We start from the raw sequence: 26,882 nt of genomic DNA on the forward strand, positions 1-26,882 counted from the left end.
CCCCATATGTTGTCCACAGACTGAGTTGAATGGCTAAGAGCTGGCTGGAAGGGCTTAAGTGGGTTCATATGTTATCAGGGTTGGCTGAGTTTCTTGGTTCTCCTGCACAGAGTCTCAGATTGTCTCCCTTTCCATATGGACCATCCAGCAGCATAGCCAGACTTTTTACAAGGCAGCTCAGGATACCAAGAAAACAAAAGTGGAACCTACCAGACTTTCTTCAGACAGCCTAGTCTGAAATTCCATGCAAGTCACAGACCTTGCTCAGGTTCAAGGGCATGGACTAATAAGCTCTGCCTCTTGATGGAGGTGAGGCGCAGCCTATGTCTGCAGGGAGGGGAGGAATTTGGGGCAACCTCTTTGGAGATTAGCTGCCACAGTGAGGCAGCGGGTTTTTGAGAAGGATAATCAGATGTTTCAATTCTAACTTGATCGAGTCTGATTGACTTAGTTTCCCATTGAAGATGCTTCATTGTATTTTGCTTACTGCAACCTCAGAATGCAAAATGCTACATGAATAATGTATCTCTGTGATCTTTTAGATTAACGTTAAGGGCATTGTTCTTAGTTTGCATTTAAAGAACTCACAAACCCCAGTTCCTAAAAAACTGGCAAATTTTGTTTTTCCAAATAAAAGAATTATAAAACTCCTAACTTTCCGCCCATTTCCTTTAGCCTCTAAGAAACTCAGGGACAAATTTAATGCACAGTCACTTAATTTTATTAATTTAGGTATCTGATATGTTTTACATTCCTTCTATGTGGGATTTTACTTTCAATTTCTATTAATAGCCCCATTTCTATATATCTGTTGGTATAATATACCTCAGAAACATTTTTTTTCTGGAATCAGGGATTATAATTAGTAAATAAAGATAGATGTGCAATTGTCAATAGAATTGGTACTGTAGTGAGCTGAACTAGATTATTTTTTGTGTAAATGGAGTAGCCACATTGTTAATAGAATAAAATTGGGTTAGGAATACAGTCGTTTGGATTGTAAATCCAGAGCTCTATGATATCAAGTCCTAGTTTTAAGTTCTTGTGACTTACCACTTTCTCAAGTGGCTTTTTTTTTGTTGTTGACGTTATCACTGAGTCTATTTATTCAGCCTCCTCAGAGCGGAAGGGAGAGAGGAAAATTCGCTATCTCCACCATTCCCAGCCAAAGATGTATTCCAGACGGCAAGCAGGCTCAGAGCGGGGGAACTGTGCCGTTAGACAAGTGATTTGGTTCAGTGTTTTGAAGGGTTGTGAATTCCTAGACCATCAGTCATACTTACATTCAAATATAAGTATCCAAACACATCTAAGTCCAAATATAGTACAACCATTCTATGATGTTGGTGTTGGGAGGCAAGATTTATGTCGGCTCTATGGACGCATTATGTCTGCTGTTAAGTTCGTGGTTTTGAACTGAAGTGTAGTAAAACCTCTATTAATAAAGAGATGTATTCCAGAGACAGGCTTTCATTTTATTTTGTTTTGTTTTTCTGTTTCTTCTCCTTTTCCTTCGTCCCCTTCCTCTTTTTCTTCTTCTTTCTCGTTGCCATTTTCTCCTCCTTTTTCTTTTTCATCACTGTCGTCTCATCTTCTTTTTCTTCTTCTTCTTTAACTTCCTAAGCTGAGCTACAAATAAATAAAATAGGGATAATAAGAATATCAAATAAGGGTTAAACATTAAGAAAAAGAAATTCTAAATAAAATGTTCATTTTTACTTGGGGGTCTTGGGGTGTTCAAAAAGAAAACCAGAGGTAAGGTTTTTGTTAGGGGAGGAAGGAGAAAGATTGAGGGAGGCAGGAGGAGAGAGTTTGGAGAAAGTTCTAGAGTGGAGTCCTATCAGCCAGTGGACCTGGGCTGGACAGAGAAGATGCTGGTGTCTGACAGATACTGATGACAACCACCTCAGTCCTGGCCACATTGGTACCAGGCTCTTCAGGAGACCGAGGGCTTATGGAGGAGAGGCGGGACATAAAAGAAAGATGCTTGGATGTCAGAAAAGATTCCTGTAAAAACATTTAGAGGAAAAGCAGGTTAATCCATCATTTATTATAAACTGTGTATATGGTGCCGTGTTGCTGGGTGCATCCCCTCTCCTCATGGATAATGGTTTTTTGCCTGCCATTTCCCCTGCCCATTTGGTGCTAATTTATGAGATCGTGTAATCAGACCCTAATAGGTTGGTGCCTTTGATGAGTAACTGTTAAAGACTCTTCTTATTTGTAGATGTTGTTTTTTCATGACTCCGATCTTCCTCCGTAGTCAGGCCGTCCATCTTTATCAAAATATTACAAAATGGTTGTAGTGGCACAGACTTTAGAAATTTATAGATGCTGAAACTGCGGCCCAGAGAAAGTTCGTTAGAAAGCGCTCAGTGTTCTTATTTTCTTCTCGACTTCATAGGTGTGGAAGCTGAGCCACACGGTGGCAAAGGCGGATTTAAGTAGAAGTGTGTTATTGGGTAGGAGATTATGCCTCCTATTTGTCTCCTTACCCTAGAAAGGGTGACTGATATCTGCAAGTCCTCAACTGTGCTGCAAATAAGCAAACTTCCTACATCATGTGGACATGAACATTTTTCTTGTTCTTGTTTATTTGGCCTTAGGCAGTGTGATCAGTCTCTCAGTGGGCAACCCTGATGGCAGGCTGCGCACTGGAGTTTTAGCTCCACAGTTCTACCTTGCTGTCAGTGGAAGCCTCCAGATTAGGTGGGGTTGAGTGGGATGGGGCTTTTTAAGGGAGGTGATGGCTAGTGAGGGTTGTAGGGAGGGGGTGGGAGAAAGAGAAGTGGGAGTCTTCTCTGGGAGTCTTATGGGTAACTCCCCCCATCCCCACACTCACACTAATAATTAGCAATTAAAGCGTCAGATGTCCTAGGATGAACCATGGCAGTTCTAGGTCTGTAAGCTCAGACTCTTTATCTTATAACTTGCTGACTCAGCTATCTACACTACTAATTTATACATTTAGATTCCAAGCAAGAAGCATGCCAGTGAAGAAAAAAAATCTTAAATTCTTGTCTTCTGTATCATCTATCCCACCAGTTTTGTAGAACACTTGCCTACTCCAAGTGACAACTATTTATTGAGCATCAGCTATGTTTGAATTGGACCTAATGCTGAATTCTCAGAAATGAACACCCTGTCTCAAGCCTGTTGATATTATTATCTTCTTCCAGTGATTCTAGGCAGAAGTACATGTGGACTCTCTTTCTCTCCCTTTACTGATGGGCTTAATGTCTGAGCTGATGTGAACAAGTGCCTTTCAGGGAAGGACTTGATATGCAACCTTCAAGTCGGCACCTAGTTTTTAGTCTTTCATGGACTGCTGCTGCTTCACACCCCAGAGTTCAGGCCACTGACCTCAAGTTCGCAAATTTTATATCCCATTACCACCCTGTGAGCTCTGTATCCCCCAGGGCCACATAGTTGATGTTTTAGCTGGAATCTGAGAAAGTGTCTGCACATTTCCTGAAGAGTTGGCTAGGAGTGATTTGGCAGTTCAGTCATAAAAACCCAGAGCTAGTGGCTGGGGTATACGTTATAATTACCTCACACTGTTTCCTATTTGAGCCTGGTTGTGGGTAGCTGGGTAGAGTGGTAATGCTTGTGGGATTATATTTGAAAGGACCAAGGAGTCATTTTCAGTGAACACTAATAACCATTGGCTGTGTTTTCAGGGAGGCTTGGAAGTGTGGATACAGACATGCCTGGGGTCAAATCCTGGCTCCACCACCTACTAGGAAGGAATCTCAGACAAGTGCCTTGACCTGTCTGAGCCTCAGTTTCCTCACTTGTAAAATGAGATTATAATACTCACCTTTCTGAGTTGTCCCAAGATTTAATGAGATAATACATCTCAAGTTCCTAGTACAGGACCTGATGCATTTATGTAAAGTTAGATGATCATTAATATCTGGATACCACAGTCTCCACTTTCTCATCTTGGAGCTAATTACTCTAAGAAACGTAGGAAGCAAACTTGAACTTCAAAAATTTTTAAATTATAATCTTAATGGAAACTTACTTTGTCTGTGGAAATCTGGTTATACATACCTAAAGTCGACGTATGAATAGGGTTTTTATCTTTTCAATTTCCCCTTCCCCCAAATTATTCCTTGTTAGTATTGCCCCACCACCACCACTGCCCCGCCAATGCGTCCAAAGAAGTTTGCATTTTTTTACTGGCAGATCTGGCAAACGGTCTTGTCTCTTTCCTGATGAACACTTTTTTTTTCAAGAACCCTTGTGAAAGGAATTTAGATTTTAGGAAATGGAAGCACTGGCCTGAAAACCACTTTCTTTGGCAGTATTGCAAAGAGATGCCCTGAGGGTTGGGACCGTTTTGTGGTCACATGGTTGGCTGTTTTGGAAATGTGCTTTAATTGCCTTATCAGAGTAAAGACTTGGTTATGATTGGGTAGACAAGATGACCACTGGTAATTCCAAGTCATACTACCTTTCATCTTTTGATCTCAGAGGTAAAGAGAGAAACTCTTTCCCAGCGTTCACACATCACATCTCACTGAGAACTCTGGCACTGCTCCTGTCACGTGCCCATCACTGTGACCAAAGAAATTGGGCACTTGGGCTGTCCAGGACTGAGGGATGTGGAATGGGTTCCTCTTAGGAAAGAGGAGTTCAGGTAGCAAAAAAGAGGAAGAGGTGCTGAGTGGGAAACACAACACATCTGCCTCTGGACCAAGAAAGCTCCCTTTTCCACAGACCCAGTACTCCATCTCGCTCCGTCGTTGCTGTTCTCTCTAGGCGCCTTGTGGACAGGCCTTGCTTGTGTGATTTGGGGCCAGGCTGACTCAGATTAGCCGCCCCTGAGAAGAGCCATGGCCTTCACTTTCCAACTGAGCATTCCCTTCCTTTGGCTTCATGCCTTGCAGCAACGTAATGCTCAGTCAGTACAAAGGGATTCTTATTTGTTGTTTTTCTTCTGTGCCCTATTTCTTTTGAGAAATTGAAAATCTTTTTAGTTTTTTCATTTTCTTTTAATGATTCCCATTTTTATTTTAACGAGAGTTGGCTTTGAAGAGATCTTAAACTATTGAACATCTGGGAAAGTGGACCAAAACATACATTATCTTAATTTAGACAAAGCTTTGACAGAATTCCTATACCCTGCACCCTTACACACCAACCTCTGGTTAACTGATTGTCAATAAACTCTAAGAAGTTTCGGTTGCTTCTTATTTATTCACAGCCTATAAAAATAAGACTGCTTTAAATAAGGAATAGTTTAAACAGATAATAGTTATTTTTCTGCTTGTCATTAAAAATGTTCAAATTACCTAATATCTCTCATTCCCTTGGGGTAAATCACACAACCACCAATACCATAGAAGTTTATAAAAAAGCAAAAAAATAGATACAAACAAACAAACAAATACCAGGTACTTTCTCTACTCTGCCAACTTCCCAGGAAATAAATAAACCTCAAATAACAAAATAAGCTTTTCTTTTTAAACTTTTGAAAACCTTTTAAGAATTTTACAAGAATATGCACGCCAGGTTTTCCTACTTCTTCTTCTTCTTTCTTTTTTTTTTTTTGTCAGCAATTCTGACTTATTATATTGTTGAACATTTGGCAGAATTCTAGACAACATGTCTAATTTGACCTTAGATTGACCCAACTGCTCATATGCATTTGGGCCCCTCCTTGAAAATAAGTTGACACATTGTCACACATCGAGGAATAACAGGCTTCCTTGCTAAATTATTTCCTCCTTTCGTTTCCTATTTCCCATGACTATAAGAATTATTCCATTTGTGAACATTTGTGAACAGCCCTTCTACGGACTGGATACAAATCAATACCTTTCCCCTCAAACTCTTTTATTAACTGATAGATTTATGTTTGTCATAAAGAAAGATATGGTGTCCTTATGAAAATGAATCATGTCAGAAAGTAGTTCCATGCCCAAGGGAACCCATTCCCTGGGCTGATATGCTTAATTATTTGCACAAGGGTGATTAAGTCATTTGTTCTCGGATTCCTCGTCTAATGAACATTAACCTTATTTGAGTAGCCGCATATGTGAGATTCATAGAAGCATTTTGGTTGGTTCTTGCCACTTGCTTAAGATGGTAAACATGGTGGGATTGGACTGTTATTATATCTAAATGGGGATCCCCATCCTGCTCAAGAATGTTGGGTTGCATAGCAGATAGAAATGGTTGTTATATGAATGAAAAAAAAAAAAGCAGAAGTGTGGTGTCATGATATGTAGGAGAGTATGGCTATAGGATGAACTAGGCCAGATGCTGGTGCAAAGTTGTTGTTTTCTAACTTTTTAATACGGAAAATTTCAAAAATATACAAAACTGGAGAGAGTACTACAATGAAGCTCCAACTTCAGCAGTTATCAATGAATGGTCAATCTTATTTTATCTACTTCTCTTCCCTGCCACAGATTATTTTAAAGTAAATCCCTGAAAAATAATTTAATTAGCGAACATTTCATTATGTATCCGTAAATGGCAAGGACTCTTTAAGAAACAAACACAATGATAACTAATAAGAACCTGCTGTATAAAAAAATAAATTTCAAAAAAAAGAAACAGACACAATACTATCACATTTAAAATTCGCATTACTTTAAAAAATATCAAATATCTAGTGAGTATTTGATAATATTATTTTGATATTTGCTAATACATAAATTTGATTAGTATTATCAAATTTCCCTGATTAGGTTATACATTTTATTTTTTTTTATAGTTCATTCAAATCAGGATCCAAATTAAGTCCATATTTTGTAATTGGTTGATAAATCTCTTAAAATATTTTAAAATATATAGATTGTCCCTCTGTCATTTTTTTCCTTGTAATTTATTTATTGAAGGAATTGGTTCATGCTGTATATCACTTCTATGCGGAATGTAAAAAAGCTGAACTCAGAAACAAAGAGTAGAGTGGTGGTTTCCAGGGGCTGGAGGGTGAGGGAAATGGGGAGAGACTGGTCAGAGGGTTACAAACTTCTAGTAATAAGATGAAAAAGCTTTGAGCGTCTAAGGTGCAGCATGTTGAGTATAGCTAGTAATATTGTATTAAATACTTGCAAGTTGCTAAGAGAGGAGATCTTAAATGTTCTCACCACACACACACACACGTAATTATGTAACCAAGTGCAGGTGTTAGCTAATGCTTTGGTGGTAATCATTTTGCAATATGTAAATGTATCAAATTGTCATGTTGTATACTTTAAACTTATACAATATTATGTGTCAATTATATCTAATAAAGCTGGGGAAAAAATAAAAAGAAATTGGTTCATGACCTGTAGAGCAGTGTTACTTAAAATGCCAGTCCATTAGATGCTTGTTTTCAGTCTGTGATGAGATGAGAAGCAGGTGCCGGACTATAAATGCAGTATGTCACTAAGCACACTATTTAGCTGAGCTGGTATTTTTTCATAGCAAGACTTTCTAGATGAAGGAAGCAGTGAGGTGACTTACATTCAAGCTTAAGCTCCTTATCTCATTATAGATTAGTAATATACAGTGTGTGGACCAGCACTGGCCAGTCCTTGGATCACACTTGGGGTACACAGCTGCAGAGTGTCTTACAGTCTGTTGGTACCTGCTTCCCAGTGGTGGTGGTGCTTATTGTTTCCCTCTGTTCCCTGTATTTGCTGTGACTTGCTAATTAGAGCTAGAAGCTTGATTCAATGCAGAATCAACTTTTTGGCAAGAAGACTTTATAAGTGGTGTTTGTGCTTCCATTCGGAGGCGTATCATGTCTGCTGGTCTCCCTTTTTTTTTTTTTTTATAAATATCTTTTTTTTTTTTTTAAGTATTTGTTTTATTTATTTATTTATTTATGGCTGAGTTGGGTCTTCGTTTCTGTGCGAGGGCTTTCTCCAGTTGCGGCAAGTGGGGGCCACTCTTCATCGCGGTGCGCGGGCCTCTCACCATCGCGGCCTCCCTTGCTGCGGAGCACAGGCTCCAGACGCGCAGGCTCAGTAGTTGTGGCTCACGGGCCCAGCCGCTCCGCGGCACGTGGGATCCTCCCAGACCAGGGCTCGAACCCGTGTCCCCTGCATTAGCAGGCAGACTCTCAACCACCGCGCCACCAGGGAAGCCCTGGTCTCCCTTTTTGTGATGTTAGTGGCCATTGATGATCATTGTCGAGGTCCATTAATTTATTAGGGGAGCAGAGTGGGAATATTTGAATTCTGTCATCTCTTATTGGTTTATTAGTACTGGGAAGTTTTACATCTAGTTTTGAACTTACGCTCGATGCCTCACAGCCAGCAATGTCTGCAATGCTGCCAGACATGCTTTTTCTGCACTTGTCTAAACCGACCCATGACTTTGACGGTTGTGGAAGGATTATTCAATATCTAATGCTAGGCATAGCAATTATGAGGTGTAACACTGTGGAAAATTTACACAGAAGGAGCCAGGCACTTGAGAGGGCAGATAAGGAAGGATATAATTCTCCAAGGGTTCATTCCTCTCCTGTCAGCCCATTATCTTTTGTGCGAGTCAAGACGGAGACACTCAATGCATTTAGTAGGAGTTTCAGGCAAGGGGTTATAAAAAGTTGGTGAGCTTTTGGACAGTGAGTGGAAAGAAGATGTTTGCAGATATTTTAACATTCAGAAGGGAATGTTTGTACCCTCATTTCAGCATTGCTTTCTCAGGAACGCTCTTTTTATTTAAGAAATAGGAGCTTTTAACTATACTTATTGTGGTAATCATTTTACAATATATGTAAGTCAGATAATTATACTATATACTTTAAGCTTATGCAGTGCCGTACGTCAATTATATCTCAATAAAACTGGAAAAAAAAACAATCAAAAGGAGATAGGAACTAATACTAATAAGCTTTAGTGATTCAAATGAAAGATTCTGAAAAACACTGGTATATCCAGATCCCCTCGGGAAAGGTATAAAGGGGTTAGAGCTGCTCCAGTAGCTTCGCTCTGAGTGTTTGTGGGGCACAGCGTGTGTGTGTGTGTGTGTGTGTGTGTGTGTGCGTGCGCACACACCCGTGCGTGCTTGCACTAGCATACAAGCTGCACTTCCTGTGTGTTTCATGTCAGTGAAAGATGTATGCCATTCTTTGGGGCCTGACATATTTCTACTACCTGGTGTCAAACTTCCTGGGAAACTGATTTTAAAACAGAAGCTTTATCTTTGGGAGCTGCTATAGAGAAGATCTGGAAACCTTTTAGGTATGTTAGGAGGTAGAATGGGGTGGATGTACCAGCAGCAGCTCCTTCTCAGAGGCTGTCACTATGTGCAAGTGTTGGCTAGTATTGAGCACCCACTCTGCTTGATGATGAAACACCGTTACTGTCACACCTTCTCCGGAGCCCAAAAGGTATTGAGAAGACACTGCTGGCATCACTCAGGCCGAGAGGGATATCTTTTAGATTGGATTTCAGGAAAGAGCTGTGCTGGTGTTTGGGATGAGAGTTGCCACTTTCTCCGTGTAATGGGCAGCGTGCCAGCAGCCTCTGAATTAAGTCATAGAGACGTGAATCTGGAGAGTTTTTTAGAACATCATCCGGGTCACCCTGGCCTTTGTGCAGCTTATTGTCTTCCTAAGCCAGGTCAGATAGTGCCTGCATGACCTGATGGTTTTGCCTGAAGCTACTTTTCAGAAGACAAGATGTACCTGTGTTCAAGTGTATACACAGAACACATTCCAGTAGCAGCTATGAGTAGCTGTTGAATTATCCACATTTTGAATCTCTACATTGCTCCCCATCCACCACTTCCCCAGACACTGAACATGTTAAGAGCTGAGAGATGTTTTTTACCAGAGGGAACAGGACAGGATATTCACCATGTAGAAACTTTCAGAAACAGAAGTACCAGTCTGTAGGAGTGAATGTTCCTAAAAATGTATTCCTTTTACCATTGCTTTCCTTCTCCAATATACTTTGTGAGATCTGCTTAAAATTTTTGTTTTTGCAGACCTAAGAAAAGAAAACCAGAGCACAAAAAAATTATGCACAAATGAGTTTATATAAAGGAACACATTCTCTTTGGGGTATTTATGGAAACATCTTTTCCAATCTCTAATCTAAAAATCTTTAGTACTAGCCTTGGAATGTTTTACTAATAAATTCTTTTGGTTTTTAATTAGTGATTTATGACATGTTTCCATTGTGTAGCCTTTGAACAATTACTTCACTTCCCTGACTTCCAGGTTCCTCATCTGAAAATGAGCACAGCAATGCATATTCTTTTTTTTTTTTTTTTAAAGATTTATTGATTGATTGATTGATTGATTGCTATGTTGGGTCTTCATTTCTGTGCGAGGGCTTTCTCTAGCTGCGGCAAGCGGGGGCCACTCTTCATCGCGGTGTGCGGGCCTCTCACTATCGCGGCCTCTCTTGTTGCGGAGCACAGGCTCCAGGCGCGCAGGCTCAGTAATTGTGGCTCACGGGCCTAGTTGCTCCGCGGCATGTGGGATCCTCCCAGACCATGGCTCGAACCCGTGTCCCCTGCATTAGCAGGCAGATTCTCAACCACTGCGCCACCAGGGAAGCCCCCGCATATTCTTGATAGGATTTTGGGGAAGAGTCACACAATCATTTTGTAAATTATAAAGCTCTCTAAACATTGCTAATTATTATTTTTATTCTACATGGTGATTTCATATGGACTAGATAAATTCGTGATTCAGATTCCCTCAAATTTAAATTAGACTGTTTTTATTAAAATTGTTCCAATATCCAAAAGTTTAGAAATAAATGCTTACAACCTTACCTCAATTGCAAAGCTTAAAAAAAAAAAACTTCGTCAAGTTCTTAATTCCTAATATTGTGAGTTGTTAATTTCTATGAAGTAATCTCAACTACCGCATGCCATTAACTAGCTTCCTCTGCCTTTTTAGAAACTTAAATTCTATCAATGATTTATTTTTCTTTTTTTTGTTGTTCCTTAGCAATAATGTTGCCTCTGTTCTGATGATAAGGTTTCCTAGAGAAATGTTTTTAAAAGACCCATTGCCTGTTGACACTTGTGAAATAAGAGTTTGAGATACAAGATCTCCAAAGCTTTTGAAGCTGTAAAATATTTCTAAATGATCCATCAGAAACATGGAAAAATTTTACTGTCATACCCCATGAATTCCATTTATGTGTGTCTTTTGTTATGTATTTGATTTTTCATTTTAATTTTTTAAACTTAAAAATGTGGATGAAATGACATTGATTTCTTATTAGAAATTATCTTTTTCATCCCTTCATTTTATCATTTAATTTCTTATAAACATATTTATCTTTTTGTTAAATGAAATCCTCACCACTCTGGCAGAATTCTCTCTAACTTAGGTTGTCTTAATTGGAAGTACATTTGAAATCCTAAACCTTCATTTACCATTTAAGATGCAGGTATTGTGTGAGGTGCTGGGCTTGTAAAGATAAATCTAAACTTTTCTGTCTTTAAAGAGCTCACATTCTAAAAGAGGGGGTAATTACTCAGTTCCAGGGGATCTGAAACGCTCAAATAACTTGAATACAAGAGTGAAGCCACTAAATACAGTTCAAAACCGAACTGCTCCCTCGCTTCATTTGGAAGCCGCTCTTTTTGGAAATGGCTCATGGAACCCTTTGGTCTGTGAACTAGTCCTGGGTCCTGATTTTATATCATAGTTGCTGGTGAGGTAGGATCTTCTGGTTTGTAGAATAATTCAGGTACGTTGAGGATTAGAATATGCAGTTACTCCCCGTTTTTTTAAGTTCCTGATTTATGGACTTAGGGATATCCCATATTGGCCCTAATGGGCTCCTGCTGGGGGTGGGGGATGGCACTGGGCCTGGGGCTGGGAAGGCTTCCATTCTGGCTTCCCTCTCAGGACTCTGTGGAGTGGCCTGGGTTTAAGGTGGTTGGTCCTCACAGCTCACCGGGCAGCTTGCTATGGCTGCAGGGACCATGGGTTTGAGTGGCCAATTTTTCCTCTGGTTGCCTGCCGTGGAATGTGTTTTCCCATAAAAACAGCATTTTAAGTCTGTGGTCAGGTTCCCAGACCAGCCTACAATAGCCTATTTAGCTGATAATGTAGCTGAGAGGCTGCTATTTGGCTAGACAGGGGACCAAACCACCACCTATTAACATTGTTTCTATTGGAAAAGCCATTCCAAGTTCTAAATACCAATATAGAAGTGACATTTTGGAGCCCTACCTGTTTGTCAGTTGGGAGCTGCCACTCCTTGGAACTGGAGTGTTGAATCACCCTGCACTCCCGACTCCTGAAGGATGCCATGCTTTCGCCTAAGCCTGACCCCATTGGCCGGTTTTCCTGTCTTTTCCTGGGGCTGCCGGTACATTCAGAAGATATTATCTCCCTGGACAGAGCTCTTGGTCTGAGAACTTCTGGGAAGTGGTGAGAGTCATGGTTTCAATCCCCTGTTTCTTCTGTGGGTGGTAAAGAGGTGGAAAGGGACCAGTTGGAGCTTGGGAGCAGTGAGTTCCATAGACACCATCCTGGGCCTGCCTGTTCTGGATCACCTGCTTACTTTACTTGTTTGTATTTCAGTCATCTCTAGAATTTTGCCCACCCTTTACAAAAGTACGGTATAGCTTTGGCTTGAGTAAATGGAGCAGATATCCCAGTCTAAGACAATATCACACTAGTCTTGAACTCATAGGTAAATCCAAGGGATTGCAGAGTTCTGGGAAGCAGTTCTTTAGAGGGATCACGGGTTTATGTGATACCGCTGGTTAAATCCTCGTAGAGGCTGGAGAGATGCAATTTTGAGACACACTTTTTTTTTTTTTTTTTGGTCTGTTTTGAGGAAATCCCTCCTCATCCTTATAGAATCAAATAGTAAAGTTTCAACTTCATAAACAAATACACCTCTCCCCATGTTTAGATGGGAGTCCCTTTTGTACACCCAGCTAGGGGTGTGATGCCAGCGGGCCAGACAAAGATCCCTTGCTTTAGAGAGAAGTAGGTCTAGTGCAAGTTTACTACGGCAGCGAGTTAGTCAAACCATTGCCTTTAGAAGCTTACGAGGCCGCACAGATGATTTAGTAGTCTGCGCAGACTTTTGTGTTCTCAGTACTGTGCTATCCACAGTACCAGAGGGGGAAAGTGCCCCACGTATCAGTGGGATTAGGACTTGCTGCACACATCCATGTGCTTCTGGTCTTCACGGTTCAATCTCTGGTTTCCTGTTCCAGTGCACCCTGTGGCTTTAAGTTCTTCCTTTTTTATTTCAAAGAAAAGCACACACATGCACACGTTCCAGTCACCTATAAAAGATTCCAACAGGATTTAAGTTGGCCGCCACTCCAAAATGACCTCCCGAATTTGGGGAACTGCCTTGGCAGCTCTCTGTTTCCTTAGCTAAGAAAGGCTGAGGGTGTGTATGTGTGTGTGTGTGTGTGTCCCTGATATGGTGACCTAAATTCTTTGGCTCTTAAGTTCTTGAGCTGTTGCTTCTGATCAACACAAAATTCCCACAAAAACACAACTTAGGGTATACAGCAAATGAAACTGTGGAGGCCACACCCTCTCTGTGCTGTCCGGTGCTGAGTTACCCTGATCACCGTGGGAAAAGCCTCCGTTCAAGCAGCACATCTGGAGGAACCTCTCGAGGCTGCCTGGTGAGCTTTGTGATGGTTGTCTTTTGGAATTGGCCACACATTCTGGCTCCATCGATGACTTTGATCAGTCGCAACAACCTGCCCTAAGAAAATACACTTATAACTTTTGTTGAGTTGAGTTGCCTTCGGGATTTTTGATTTTCTTTTGCTAAATAAATAAGTAGAATCAGATATTTATATATGAGTGTTTTCTCTACACTGGTTTTGTATTTTCTCGAAGGAAATATATTGATCCCTGCGTTATAAACATTGATAACTTCACTGATTAGAATAAATTAATGATCAGAATATCAGCAAAATAACCAAGGCATGAAACCATTATGCATTACTGTTTAACTGTCTATAACCTTTCAAATAAGCATGAAATATTCTTCCCTTAAATAGGTTCGTTTTTAACAAATAGTTCTCACTATTAGTTCTCCATGTTGGTGGCATTTACAGATGGCCTATTTATGACACCAAAGTTCATCTTTGTTAATTGTGCTTTGTACTTACTAAGGCATTTAGTCAGTGTTATCTTGTGTGCTTCTAAATGGACTCCAAGATATTCTAGGCATAACAAGCATGGTTCCTCTGCTTGAAAAACTATTAGACTGGGATCAGAGGGGCTGGGGGCAGGTTTCACAGATGAGACTCTAGACATAGAATTATTTAAAGTATATAATTGTAATAGAGCATGTGTAGGTTTATGAGAAGTGTGTCTGGAATTGTGTTGGTGGGTTGAAACATGGTGGGATTAATCAGGGAGGAGGGATTAACACTCTGCGGGGGGAGGGGGGGTGGAATTATACATTAAAAGGGAAAGATAGAAGAGCTAGTATAAAGATGGAAGAAGAGTTTACATTTAGTGTGTGTGTGTGTTGGAGGAGGGGGCTTGTGCCTGACAGACCACTGAGTCGGCAAAGAGAAGGAGTAGGGCAGGAGGGTGGAAGTTGATGGTGATGAGAGTGGGCAGGTAAGACAGGCCTACCTGGTGGGGATCTGAAGCTAATAGTGAGATGTTTAACATTTTACAGAGAGTAAAGATCCATCTCTGGATCAGAGGAGAACAGAATTAAGCATGGTGAACATGAAAACATGCTTAGCTCCATTGTCCTAACGGAGTAGAGAGGAACTAGGAAGCCAGGGAAAACAGAATGTAGTATTAGTCCAACAGTGAAAACACCAGGATTTGGACAAGGGATTTACTTATGGAGTTAGAGAATTTAAGAGTAGTTTCAACAGTGGGATGAAATAAAACTAGTGACCCCTCTTAGCAACTGGGAAACATCAAGTTATAATTCAGAGAGTCCCCTTCCATGCTTACCCTGGATGACGAGGCTACACACTCTTGTTCTGGTCTCCGTTAGCTCCCCAGGCAGACCTTGATGTCAGTGTTTTACCTGTCATATTGACAGGCTTTGCATACGGGTCCATCTTCTTTCTAGAGCAAAGACTATGTCTTAGTCAATTTTGGGGGAATGTAACAGTTTAATTATAATTGCATGGTAAAAATATTATTGTTATTTTACTTTTTAATAAACTTTTAATTTTAGAACAGTTTTAGATTTACAGAAAAATCACGAGGATAATACAGAGAGTTCCCATATATCCTGGACACAAATTCCTCTGCTGTTAGCCTCTTATACTAGTTTGATACATTTATTACAGTTAATGAACCAATATTGATATATTTTTGTTAACTAAAGTCCATTCTTTATTCAGCTTAACTGATTTTTTAACTGTATGTCCTTTTTTATGTTCAGGATCCCATCCAGGATACCACATTACATTTAGTAATCATATCTTCTTAGGCTATGACAGTTTCTCAGACTTACCCTATTTGTGATGACCTTGACAGTTTTGAGGACCGTTGGTCAGGAATTTTGTAGATTATCCCTTAATTGGGATTCTTTTGGAAGGAAGTCACTATGCACAGCTCACACTTAAGGCGTAGGGAGTTATGCATCACCTTCTTGAAGGCAGAGTATCTACATAAATTATTTGGAATTTGCCAGCACAAGAGATTTCTCTTTTCTCCCATTTATTTATTTATTCAATCATTTATTTACCAGTCTGGACTGATGGACATTTATTTTATACTTTGGATTATAATCCAATACTACTTTTGTTACTTAAATGGTTCTAGCTTTGGCCCCTGGGAGCTCTTGGTTTGGCTCCTGTATCCCTGACATGTCCCCATCATTGTGGGTATTTGTTTCTTTCTTTGGCACTTTCTTACTTTCTTTACTTTCTGTCGCCACAAGATGCTCCAGACTCACCTTGTACATTTCTTGCCCAGTCCTGGAGTCAGCCATGTTTCCCAGGAGCCCTGGTTCTTTTTATTGGAGAATGGTATCAGAAACCAAGTGTTAGGTCTGGGTGTTAGGTATACTTGTCTTAGTCACTTTTATTTATCTAACACACTGCCTAGCACATAATAGATTCTCACTAAATATTGTTGAGCGGCTTTGTTCTGGTGGACAAGATGCTTATTCATGTGCCCTGTTGTGTGCTCAGCAGTGAACTTACTAACTGCACAGGAAGATAAGTTATGTGATCTTGGATACCTTGAGTTTGAGGTAGTAACAGAACATTTGATTCTAGGTGTCCTGATAGTAGGAACTGAAGAGAGAAAGAGAGGGGGAGGAAGAAAGGGAAGGAAGGAGGGAAGAGAAGAGGAGGGAGGGAGGGAAGGAAGTCTTGAGAAACAGACAGACATTGACTTTGGAGGAAAGGATAATGGAGTCACCAATCTACCAGAGATGGGAGAGAGCAAGAAGGGGATAAAGCTCCTGCAAATGGTTCTTCTTCTTGTTCCTTTTGAGATCATTTTAATTAAGAAAAACTGCATGAGGTAGGTTAGAGGGGTTGGCTGGCTGGCTTGAGTCTTCAAAGGAGAAAACCAGGATTGTCTGTGTCCCAACCAGTGTTGACTCAGACAATCCAGAAATGAGTCCCTGGGTCTGGAGGGCCCGGCTGAAGCTTGAGGAGGCCATGGAAGCTGTCTTCACTACCAGGGTTTGAAGTTTCATTGCTTGATTTGTTGTGACTGGCAGATGGGCTGGAACAGTCACATGTGGTGTTCAGATCACTGCTGGGAGATGTGACCTCTGCCTTCGGCTGTGAAGAGGGCCAGAATACAGGAAATAAAATAAGGGGGTAGTGTTTGCAAAGTTTATTGAAGCAGTGGATCCCTTTATCAGATAGCACTCATGGTTTTTCTTTTTACCTTGATAAAATTTGTCAAAGAACTAATAAACTAACGATGTGTGGTTCACAATATATGTAGCTCATTTGTGTTTTATAGTTTTTTCATTATCTATCTCATTTGTTACAGTGAAAGTTATGATTATTTTTAAACTCTGGAACAGTGGGATATTAGGATGTTTACCTTGAGGCATGTTACATGGGCATTTGGGCACCCATCATTATGTGGGAGGCATATGCTTTTTGATACCCCTCCACGCTTATAGTCAAGAGGGCTAAATCATAACTTTTCTGCCTAAAGGTCAAAAAAGCAGGCAACTCACAGAGCAGGGTCCATCTCATTAACCTTTACCTAATGCTTGTTATTCTCCTTGCCCAAGGTTTTATCACTTCACAAGCTGAGAAACTCATGCATATGAAATAAGAGCCCCTTGAATTTGTCTTTATTACCCCGGTCATGTCTGAAAAGGAGTTTGCACTTGGGATAGGAAGCAGAAAGGCTCTCTTGCTGAAAGACAGGCCAGACTCGCAGAAGTGAGTTGGCTAAGGAATGTGGACACACTGCAGACATCTTGCACTGAGGCTAATTCTTGCAATGATGTGGTCAGACGTGGTAGAGCCCAGCTGTTTGCTCCATTGAGAGGGGCTTTAGCTAGCCCACACAATCTCTGAGTGCTGTGTCTGAACTGGATCCAAATATCCAGCCTGCTGAGGCTCACCCAGCCCCCAGAGTGATTGGAGTTGGCTTATTGCAGAGCACAACATTCAAAGAAACTGGTAAGAAAAGTTACAGACAAAGACTTAGTAATTGAAAAAAATGTAATGTATAGCAGTAAAGTGGAATCTAAACATATTTTCCCCTTCCCCCCATAAACTATTAAGATACAGGTAAAAACCGTTTATGCTTTATCTTTGGTCAGTTGATGGACATTTTGTGATTTGTGTTATCCATGCCACCATGAATGCTACTGGGTGAATATCATCTTGTCCCCTAAATACATCTTTGCCTTAACATAGGGATTAAGACAGTGTACTCCAGAATAAGACTTCCTGAGTTTAAATCTCCATTCTCTACTTCCAAGCTATGGGACCTTGGCTAGTTTGTTAAACCTTACTGTTAAAACGGTAATAATAAGGTTTAGCTCAAAGAGTTTCTATGACGATGAAATAACGTATCTTTAGCACTTAGCATATCTTTTCCCTTTGAATTTTACCTTTAATTTGCGGAATAACACTGCCACTTGCATGGAGCTTTATCTCTGACTTTTTTTTGGTGGTGGGTTGGTAGGTATGGCTGATGAAGTGAAAAGGAAGAATAAGAGGTACGATTGCTGCACTTTGATTTACACAAAAAAGTAACTCCATTAATGATTTGTCTTCTTTGTTAATGATTTTCATGCTGAAACCTTAGAGTAAAATCTTTTAGAATGGAAATCATCCAACTCATCTACTTTAGACTTTACATATCTTAGAACTTTCCAGCTTATAAATGAATGAAAGACATTCATTTATTTCTAGAATTATAGGTGTTTTTTTCTGTGTGTAAGTAGAACAAATGCCACCCAGCTTGTTTGAACATGTTCTGTTAGTTTGCAGTTCTCAAAACCAAAGTCAGCAGAGGAGAAATCTTACATCTTTCTAATACTTTGCATTAAGCCACAAGACGTAGTAGTATTTAGTGTTGTTGAAGAATGAATGGTAACGAGATTAAAGCAATTGTCATTTGACGATGTTGGTTGAAATTAAATAATATATTAGGCTTTCCCTGGTGGCGCAGTGGTTAAGAATCCACCTGCCAATGCAGGGGACACGGGTTCGAGCCCTGGTCCGGAAAGATCCCACATGCCTTGGAGCAACTAAGCCCACGAGCCACAACTATGGAAGCCCCTGTGCCTAGAGCCCGTGCTCTGCAACAAGAGAATCCTCAATGAGAACCCCATGCACCACAGCAAAGAGTAGCCCCCGCTCACCGCAACTAGAGAAAGCCCGCACACAGCAACGAAGACCCAACGCAACCAAAAATAAAATAAATTAATTAAAAAATATATATATTACTTATTAAAAAGGACAAAGTTATTAAACTCAAAAAAGTCAGAGCATGCAAACAAAATAAATCATAATTCAACATTATATAGAATTTTAAGAAATGCAGTGAAATGAAAATGTGATAACTAATGAAAGGGAACTGTGAATGCCTCATTCTAATGAAGCGGAAAGCACCTGTTTATGAGATAAGAAGTTCGTACTTTTAAAGTAAAATTGTTGCTTTAAATAAAAGATGATGATTCATTCAATGAATGAATCCAGAATCTACTGTGTATCCAGAGACAGAGATGTAAAAATAAAATGCCTGCTCCCAAAGCACTAAAAATCTACAGGAAAGTTAACTAAAAATTACAGTACTATGAAAAGTGGTGATAGAGGGTGTTTTAGAAACTCAGAAGAGGAGCTCCCAAAGGTGAAGGTAAGATTGGAAAATCTTCCTAGAAAAGAAGGTGCGAGGATTAGGAACCAAGATGGCGGAGTACAAGGACGTGCTCTCACTCTCTCTTGGGAGAACACCAGAATCACAACTAACTGCTGGACAATCATCGAAAGGAAGACACTGGAACTCACCTAGAAAGACACCCACATCCAAAGACAAAGGAGAAGCCACAATGAGACGGTAGGAGGGGCACAATCACAGTAAAAGCAAATCCCATAACTGCTGGGTGGGTGACTCACAGACTAGAGAACACTTATACCACAGAAGTCCACCCACTGGAGTGAAGGTTCTGAGCCCCACATCAGGTTCCCAACCTGGGGGTCCGGCAATGGGAGGAGGAATTCCTAGAGAATCAGACTTTGAAGGCTAGTGGGATTTGATTGCAGGACTTCGACAGGACTGGGGGAAACAGAGACTCCAATCTTGGAGGGCACACACAAAGTAGTGTGTGCTTCAGGACCCAGGGGAAGGAGCAGTGACCCCAGGGGAGACTGAACCAGACCTACCTGCTAGTGTTGCAGGGTCTCCTGCAGAGGCGGGCGGTGGCTGTGGATCACCATGGGGACAAGGACACTGGCGGCAGAAGTTCTGGGAAGTACTCCTTGGTGTGAGCCCTTGCAGAGTCTGCCATTAGCCCCACCAAAGACCCCATGAAGGCTCCAGTGTTGGGTTGCCTCAGGGCAAACAACCAACAGGGAGGGAACCCAGCCCCACCCATCAGCAGTCAAGCGGATTAAAGTTTTACTGAGCTCTGCCCACCAGAGCAACAGGCAGCTCTACCCACCACCAGTCCCTCCCATCAGGAAACTTGCACAAGCCTCTTAGATAGCCTCATCCACCAGAGGGCAGACAGCAGAAGCAAGAAGAACTACAATACTGCAGCCTGTGGAACAAAAACCACATTCACAGAAAGAAAGACAGGATGAAAAGGCAGAGGGCTATGTAGCAGATGAAGGAACAAGATAAAACCCCAGAAAAACAACTAAATGAAGTGGAGATAGGCAACCTTCCAGAAAAAGAATTCAGAATAATGATAGTGAAGATGATCCAGGACCTCAGAAAAAGAATGGAGGCAAAGATCAAGAAAATGCAAGAAATGTTTAACAAAGACGTAGAAGTATTAAAGAACAAACAAACAGAGACGAACAATACAATAACTAAAGTGAAAGCTACATTAGAAGGAATCAATAGCAGAATAACTGAGGCACAAGAACGGATAAGTGACCTGGAAGACAGAATGGTGGAATTCACTGCTGTGGAACAGACTAAAGAAAAAAGAATGAAAAGAAGTGAAGACAGCCTAAGAGACCTCTGGGACAACATTAAACGCAACAACATTCGCATTATAGGGGTCCCAGAAGGAGGAGAGAAAGGACCAGAGAAAATATTTGAAGAGACTATAGTCGAAAACTTCCCTAACATGGGAAAGGAAATACCCACCCAAGTCCAGGAAGTGCAGAGAGTCCCACACAGGATAAACCCAAAGAGAAACACGCCAAGACACATAGTAATCAAACTGGCAAAAATTAAAGACAAAGAAAAACTATTGAAAGCAGCAAGAGAAAAACGACAAATAACATACAAGGGAACTCCCATAAGGTTAACAGCTGATTTCTCAGCAGAAACTACAAGCCAGAAGGGAGTGGCATGATATACTTAATGTGATGAAAGGGAAGAACCTACAACCAAGATTACTCTACCCGGCAAGGATCTCATTCAGATTCAATGGAGAAATCAAAAACTTTACAGACAAGCAAAAGCTAAGAGAATTCAGCACCACCAAATCAACTCTACAGCAAATGCTAAAGGAACTTCTCTAAGTGGGAAACACAAGAGAAAAAGGACCTACAAAAACAAACCCAAAACAATTAAGAAAATGGTCATTGGAACATACGTATCAATAATTACCTTAAACGTGAATGGATTAAATGCTCCAACCAAAAGACACAGGCTTGCTGAATAGATACAAAAACAAGACCGATCTATATGCTGTCTACAAGAGACCCACTTCAGACCTAAGGACACATACAGACTGAAAGTGAGGGGATGGAAAAAGATATTCCATGCAAATGGAGATCAAAAGAAAGCTGGAGTAGCAATACTCATATCAGATAAAATAGACTTTAAAATAAAGAATGTTATAAGAGACAAGGAAGGACACTACATAATGATAAGGGATCAATCCAAGAAGAAGATATAACAATTTTAAATATATATGCACCCAACATAGGAGCACCTCAATACATAAGGCAACTGCTAACAGCTATAAAAGAGGAAATCGACAGTAACACAATAATAGTGGGGGACTTTAACACCTCACTTACACCAATGGACAGATCATCCAAAATGAAAATAAATAAGGAAACAGAAGCTTTAAGTGAAACAATAGACCAGATAGATTTAATTGATATTTATAAGACATTCCATCCAAAAACAGCAGATTATACTTCTCAAGTACGCACGGAACATTCTCCAGGGTAGATCACATGTTGGGTCACAAGTCAAGCCACAGTAAATTTAAGAAAATTGAAATCATATCAAGCATCTTTTCTGACCACAACGCTATGAGATTAGAAAGGAATTACAGGGAAAAAAAACATAAAAAACACAAACACATGGAGGCTAAACAATATGTTACTAAATAACCAAGAGATCACTGAAGAAATCAAAGAGGAAATCAAAAGATACCTAAAGGCAAATGACAAAAAACAAATGACAGAAAACACGATGATCCAAAACCTATGTGATGCAGCAAAAGCAGTTCTAAGAGGGAAGTTTATAGCTATACAAGCCTACCTAAAGAAACAAGAAAAATCTCATGTAAACAGTCTAACCTTACACTTAAAGGAATTAGAGAAAGAAGAACAAACAAAACCCAAAGTTAGCAGAAGGAAAGAAATCATAAAGATCAGAGCAGAAATAAATGAAATAGAAACAAAGAAAACAATAGCAAAGATCAATAAAACTAAAAGCTGGTACTTTGAGAAGGTAAACAAAATTGATAAACCATTAGCCAGACTCATCAAGAAAAAGAGGGAGAGGACTCAAATCAATAAAATTGAAAAAGGAGAAGTGACAACAGACACTGCAGAAATACAAAGCATCCTAAGAGACTACTACAAGCAACTCTATGCCAATAAAATGGACAACCTGGAAGAAATGGACAAATTCTTAGAAAGGTATAAGCTTCCAAGACTGAACCAGGAAGAAATAGAAAATATGAACAGACCAATCACAAGTAATGTAATTATAACTGTGATAAAAAATCTTCCACAAACAAAAGTCCAGGACCAGATGGCTTCACAGGTGAATTCTATCAAACATTTAGAGAAGAGCTAACACCCATCCTTCTCAAACTCTTCAAAAAAATTGCAGGGGAAGGAACACTCCCAAACTCATTCTACAAGGCCACCATCACCCTGATACCAAAACCAGACAAAGATACTACAAAAAAAGAAAATTACAGACCAATATCACTGATGAATATAGATGCAAAAATCCTCAGCAAAATACTAGCAAACAGAATCCAAGAACACATTAAAAGGATCATACACCATGATCAAGTGGCATTTATCCCAAGGATGCAAGGATTCTTCAATATATGTAAATCAATGTGATACACCATATTAACAAATTGAAGAATAAAAACCATATGATCATCTCAATAGATGCAGAAAAAGCTATTGACAAAATTCAACACCCATTTATGATAAAAACTCTCCAGAAAGCGGGCATAGAGGGAAGCTACCTCAACATAATACAAGCCATATACAACAAACCCACAGCAAACATCATTCTCAATGGTGAAAAACTGAAAGCATTTCCTCTAAGATCAGGAACGAGACAAGGATGTCCACTGTCACCACATAGTTTTGGAAGTCCTAGCCATGGCAATCAGAGAAGAAAAAGAAATAAAAGGAATACAAATTGGAAAAGAAGAAGTAAAACTCTCACTGTTTGCAGATGACATGATACTATACACAGAGCATCCTAAAGATGCCACCAGAAAACTACTAGAGCTAATCAATGAATTTGGTAAAGTTGCAGGATACAAAATTAATGCACAGAAATCTCTTGCATTCCTATACACTAATGATGAAAAATCTGAAAGAGAAATTAAGGAAACACTCCCATTTAGCATTGCAACAAAAAGAGTAAAATCAAAAAGAATAAACCTACCTAGGGAGACAAAAGACCTGTATGCAGAAAACTATAAGACACTGATGAAAGAAATTAAAGATGATATGAACAGATGGAGAGATATACCATGTTCTTGGATTGGAAGAATCAATATTGTGAAAATGACTATACTCCCCAAAGCAATCTACAGATTCAATGCAATCCCTATCAAATTACCAATGGCATTTTTTACGGAACTAAAACAAAAAAATCTTAAAATTTTTATGGAGACTTGTAAGACCCCGAATAGCCAAAGCAGTCTTGAGGGAAAAAAACAGAGCTGGAGGAATCAGACTTCCTGACTTCAGACTATACTACAAAGCTACAGTAATCAAGACAATATGGTACTGGCACAAAAACAGAAACATAGATCAATGGAACAATATAGAAAGCCCAGAGATACACCCACACACCTATGGTCAACTAATCTATGACAAAGGAGGCAAGGATATACAATTGAGAAAAGACAGTCTCTTTAATAAGTGGTGCTGGGAAAACTGGATACCTACATGTAAAAGAATGAAATTAGAACACTCCGTAACACCATACATAAAAATAAACTCAAAATGGATTCGAGACCTAAATGTAAGACCGGACACTATAAAACTCTTAGAGGAAAACATAGGAAGAACACTCTTTGGCATAAATTACAGCAAGATCTTTTTTGATCAACCTCCTAGAGTAATGAAATAAAAACAAAAATAAACAAATGGGACCTAATGAAACTTCAAAGCTTTTGCACAGCAAAGGAAACCATAAACAAGATGAAAAGACAACCCTCAGAATGGGAGAAAATATTTGCAAACGAATCAACGGACAAAGGATTAATCTCCAAAATATATAAACAGCTCATGCAGCTCAATATTTAAAAAACAACCCAGTCCATAAATGGGCAGAAGACCTAAACAGACATTTCTCCAAAGAAGACATACAGATGGACAAGAAGCACATGAAAAGCTGCTCAACATCACTAATTAGTAGAGAAATGCAAATCAAAACTACCATGAGGTATCACCTCACACCAGTCAAAATGGGCATCATCAGAAAATCTACAAACAACAAATGCTGGGGAGGGTGTGGAGAAAAGGGAACCCTCTTGCACTGTTGGTGGGTATGTAAATTGATACAGCCACTATGGAGAATAGTATGGAGGTTCCTCAAAAAACTAAATATAGAATTACCATATGACCCAGCAATCCCACTACCGGGCATATACCCAGAGAAAACCATAATTCAAAAAGACACATGCCCCCCAGTGTTCATTGCAGCACTATTTACAATAGCCTGGTCATGGAAGCAACCTAAATGCCCATCGACAGACGAATGGATAAAGAAGATGTGGTACATATATACAATGGAATATTACTCAGCCATATAAAGGAATGAAATTGGGTCATTTGTAGAGACGTGGATGGATTTAGAGACTGTCATACAGAGTGAAGTAAGTCAGAAAGAGAAAAACAAATATCATATATTAACACATATATGTGGAACCTAGAAAAATGGTACAGATGAACTGGTTTGCAGGGCAGAAATTGAGACACAGATGTAGGGAACAAACGTATGGACACCAAGGGGGGGAAAGCTGCGGGGGGAGGTGGTGGTGGTGTGATGAACTGGGCGATTGGGATTGACATGTATACACTGATCTGTATAAAATTGATGAGTAATAAGGATCTCCCATATAAAAAAATATATAAAATAAAATTTAAGAAAAAAAATAAATAAAATATGATGATCAAAGTATAACAGCACATATTTAAGAAATTAACAGTTATAGTTGGGCATTAATTGAGAAAGCAAAAGAACTCTCTACTTCCCCAGATCCTCATCTCTTAAGGCAACCAGTTTTAACCATTTCTGTTTTTAGTTCTTTTCACATTTATCCCAGTGACACCGTGTTCTATGTTTGTACTTCTATGTCTAGATTTAAACAGTACCTATTGGCTTCTTGCCATGAAAGATAGGGAGATAGCTCACTTAGATCTATACCTTTTACTCTTTCTTCTCCTTCCCATTTTTAAAATAATTATAGAATGACTTTTAGCCATTCTATAATTATTTGGTATTTATAATCACTTGGTATTTATAAACATTATATAACTAAACCTCTATTTCTAGGATCAGTTGCTTTATTTCTCTCCACACCTTTCTTTCCAACTCGTTTCTTGATTTATGATACATAAAGGTTTAAAACATTTACATTTTGTTTTGTAACCATTGTAAATTGTAACATTTTTCATGTTTTGTCTGTGGGTTGATTCTAAAGGTTGAGGAAGCAATAAAGAATGTCTATATTATTGTGATTTTTCATGTATCTTGGAAAATCTTTTGAATATCTTGCTCTGCAGGACTGATAGGACTGATCCTGGACTCTTTTTTTCTTAGCTTTTTTACCCTGTTATATGTGTTGTTACTCCATAAATACACTCCTTCTTGTCAGACAATATGTCCTGATTTTTGTCTGAAAAACATCGTTACTCCAACAGCAGACACCCTACAAAGGCTCAGAGATCCTCTGAAGTTATTCCAGGGTTTGATTTGGGGTTGGACTGAATCCAGTGGAGTTGTTGTAATGGGCTGTTGGTGGGGAAGGTTTGAGGTGGTTGACTTTGGCCTGGATTGTCATTTTAGATTGAGAGAACTCTTACGAAGCTTGCGTGTCCTCCTGCCCCAGCCTTCTACCCTATCTTTTCCTCTCACTCCCCTTTCTAAGATTCTGAGTTGCCCTAGGAAGTTCTGGACACTCTGAACTGAAGCTTGGGGCACTACTTTGTCACAGGAGGGAAAAAGAATTGAGAGCCTTTGGCTTAGAATTCCTAATAAAGTCTTTCTCTCTTCCTTAATCTCTTATGGTTCCTTTGGCTGAGTAGCTAATTTAGGTCAGAAGATGATTCCACCACGACGCTGCTGTGTGTTTTCATTGTCCTTTTCATATGTAAGCTTTTCATGTTCATTATTTCATCTGATACACACACACACACACACACACATAATGTGGACAAGGCAGACATTTCATTATCCCAGTTGTAGAGAAATAAACTAAGGCTCAGAGAGGTCCTAACGTCATGCACATATTAAGCCTCTATCCAATCATTTTCTGTCTAGCCTTGGAGAAGCCTTGGGCTGTTGGGTATGGATTTGGGGCCCTCTCCTTGGCTCCTCCATCCTTCTTTCTATTTCTTTTTCTGACCTCGGCATCAGTTGGTCTGAAGTGTGCATTTTTCCCTGCAGAGTATTCCAGGTTCTCTGGGGCTGTAAAGGGAGTACAGGACAGGGCAAAGACTTTACCTCACTTCCTAATCCTGCATTTGGTTAAAGTAGTGAGTTCAGAGGAAATGCAAGAGGGTTCTGTGCATATACAGGTATGCATTTTAGCTCTGCAGTTGTTCTTAAAGTCTTATACTTATGGGATTACAGTATTTATACCAGCAAGCCTTGGAAT

General features: G+C 39.8%; 1 protein-coding gene across 1 annotated transcript in view; it reads left to right on the forward strand.

The window, feature by feature from the left end:
- The window catches only part of FBN1 (fibrillin 1), a 254,846-nt gene that overhangs the window by 8,020 nt on the left and 219,944 nt on the right, over positions 1-26,882 (forward strand). The gene's annotated exons all lie outside the window — the stretch shown is intronic.

Source organism: Balaenoptera acutorostrata, chromosome 3, assembly GCF_949987535.1.
Source record: "Balaenoptera acutorostrata chromosome 3, mBalAcu1.1, whole genome shotgun sequence".
Classification (NCBI taxonomy): domain Eukaryota; kingdom Metazoa; phylum Chordata; class Mammalia; order Artiodactyla; family Balaenopteridae; genus Balaenoptera; species Balaenoptera acutorostrata.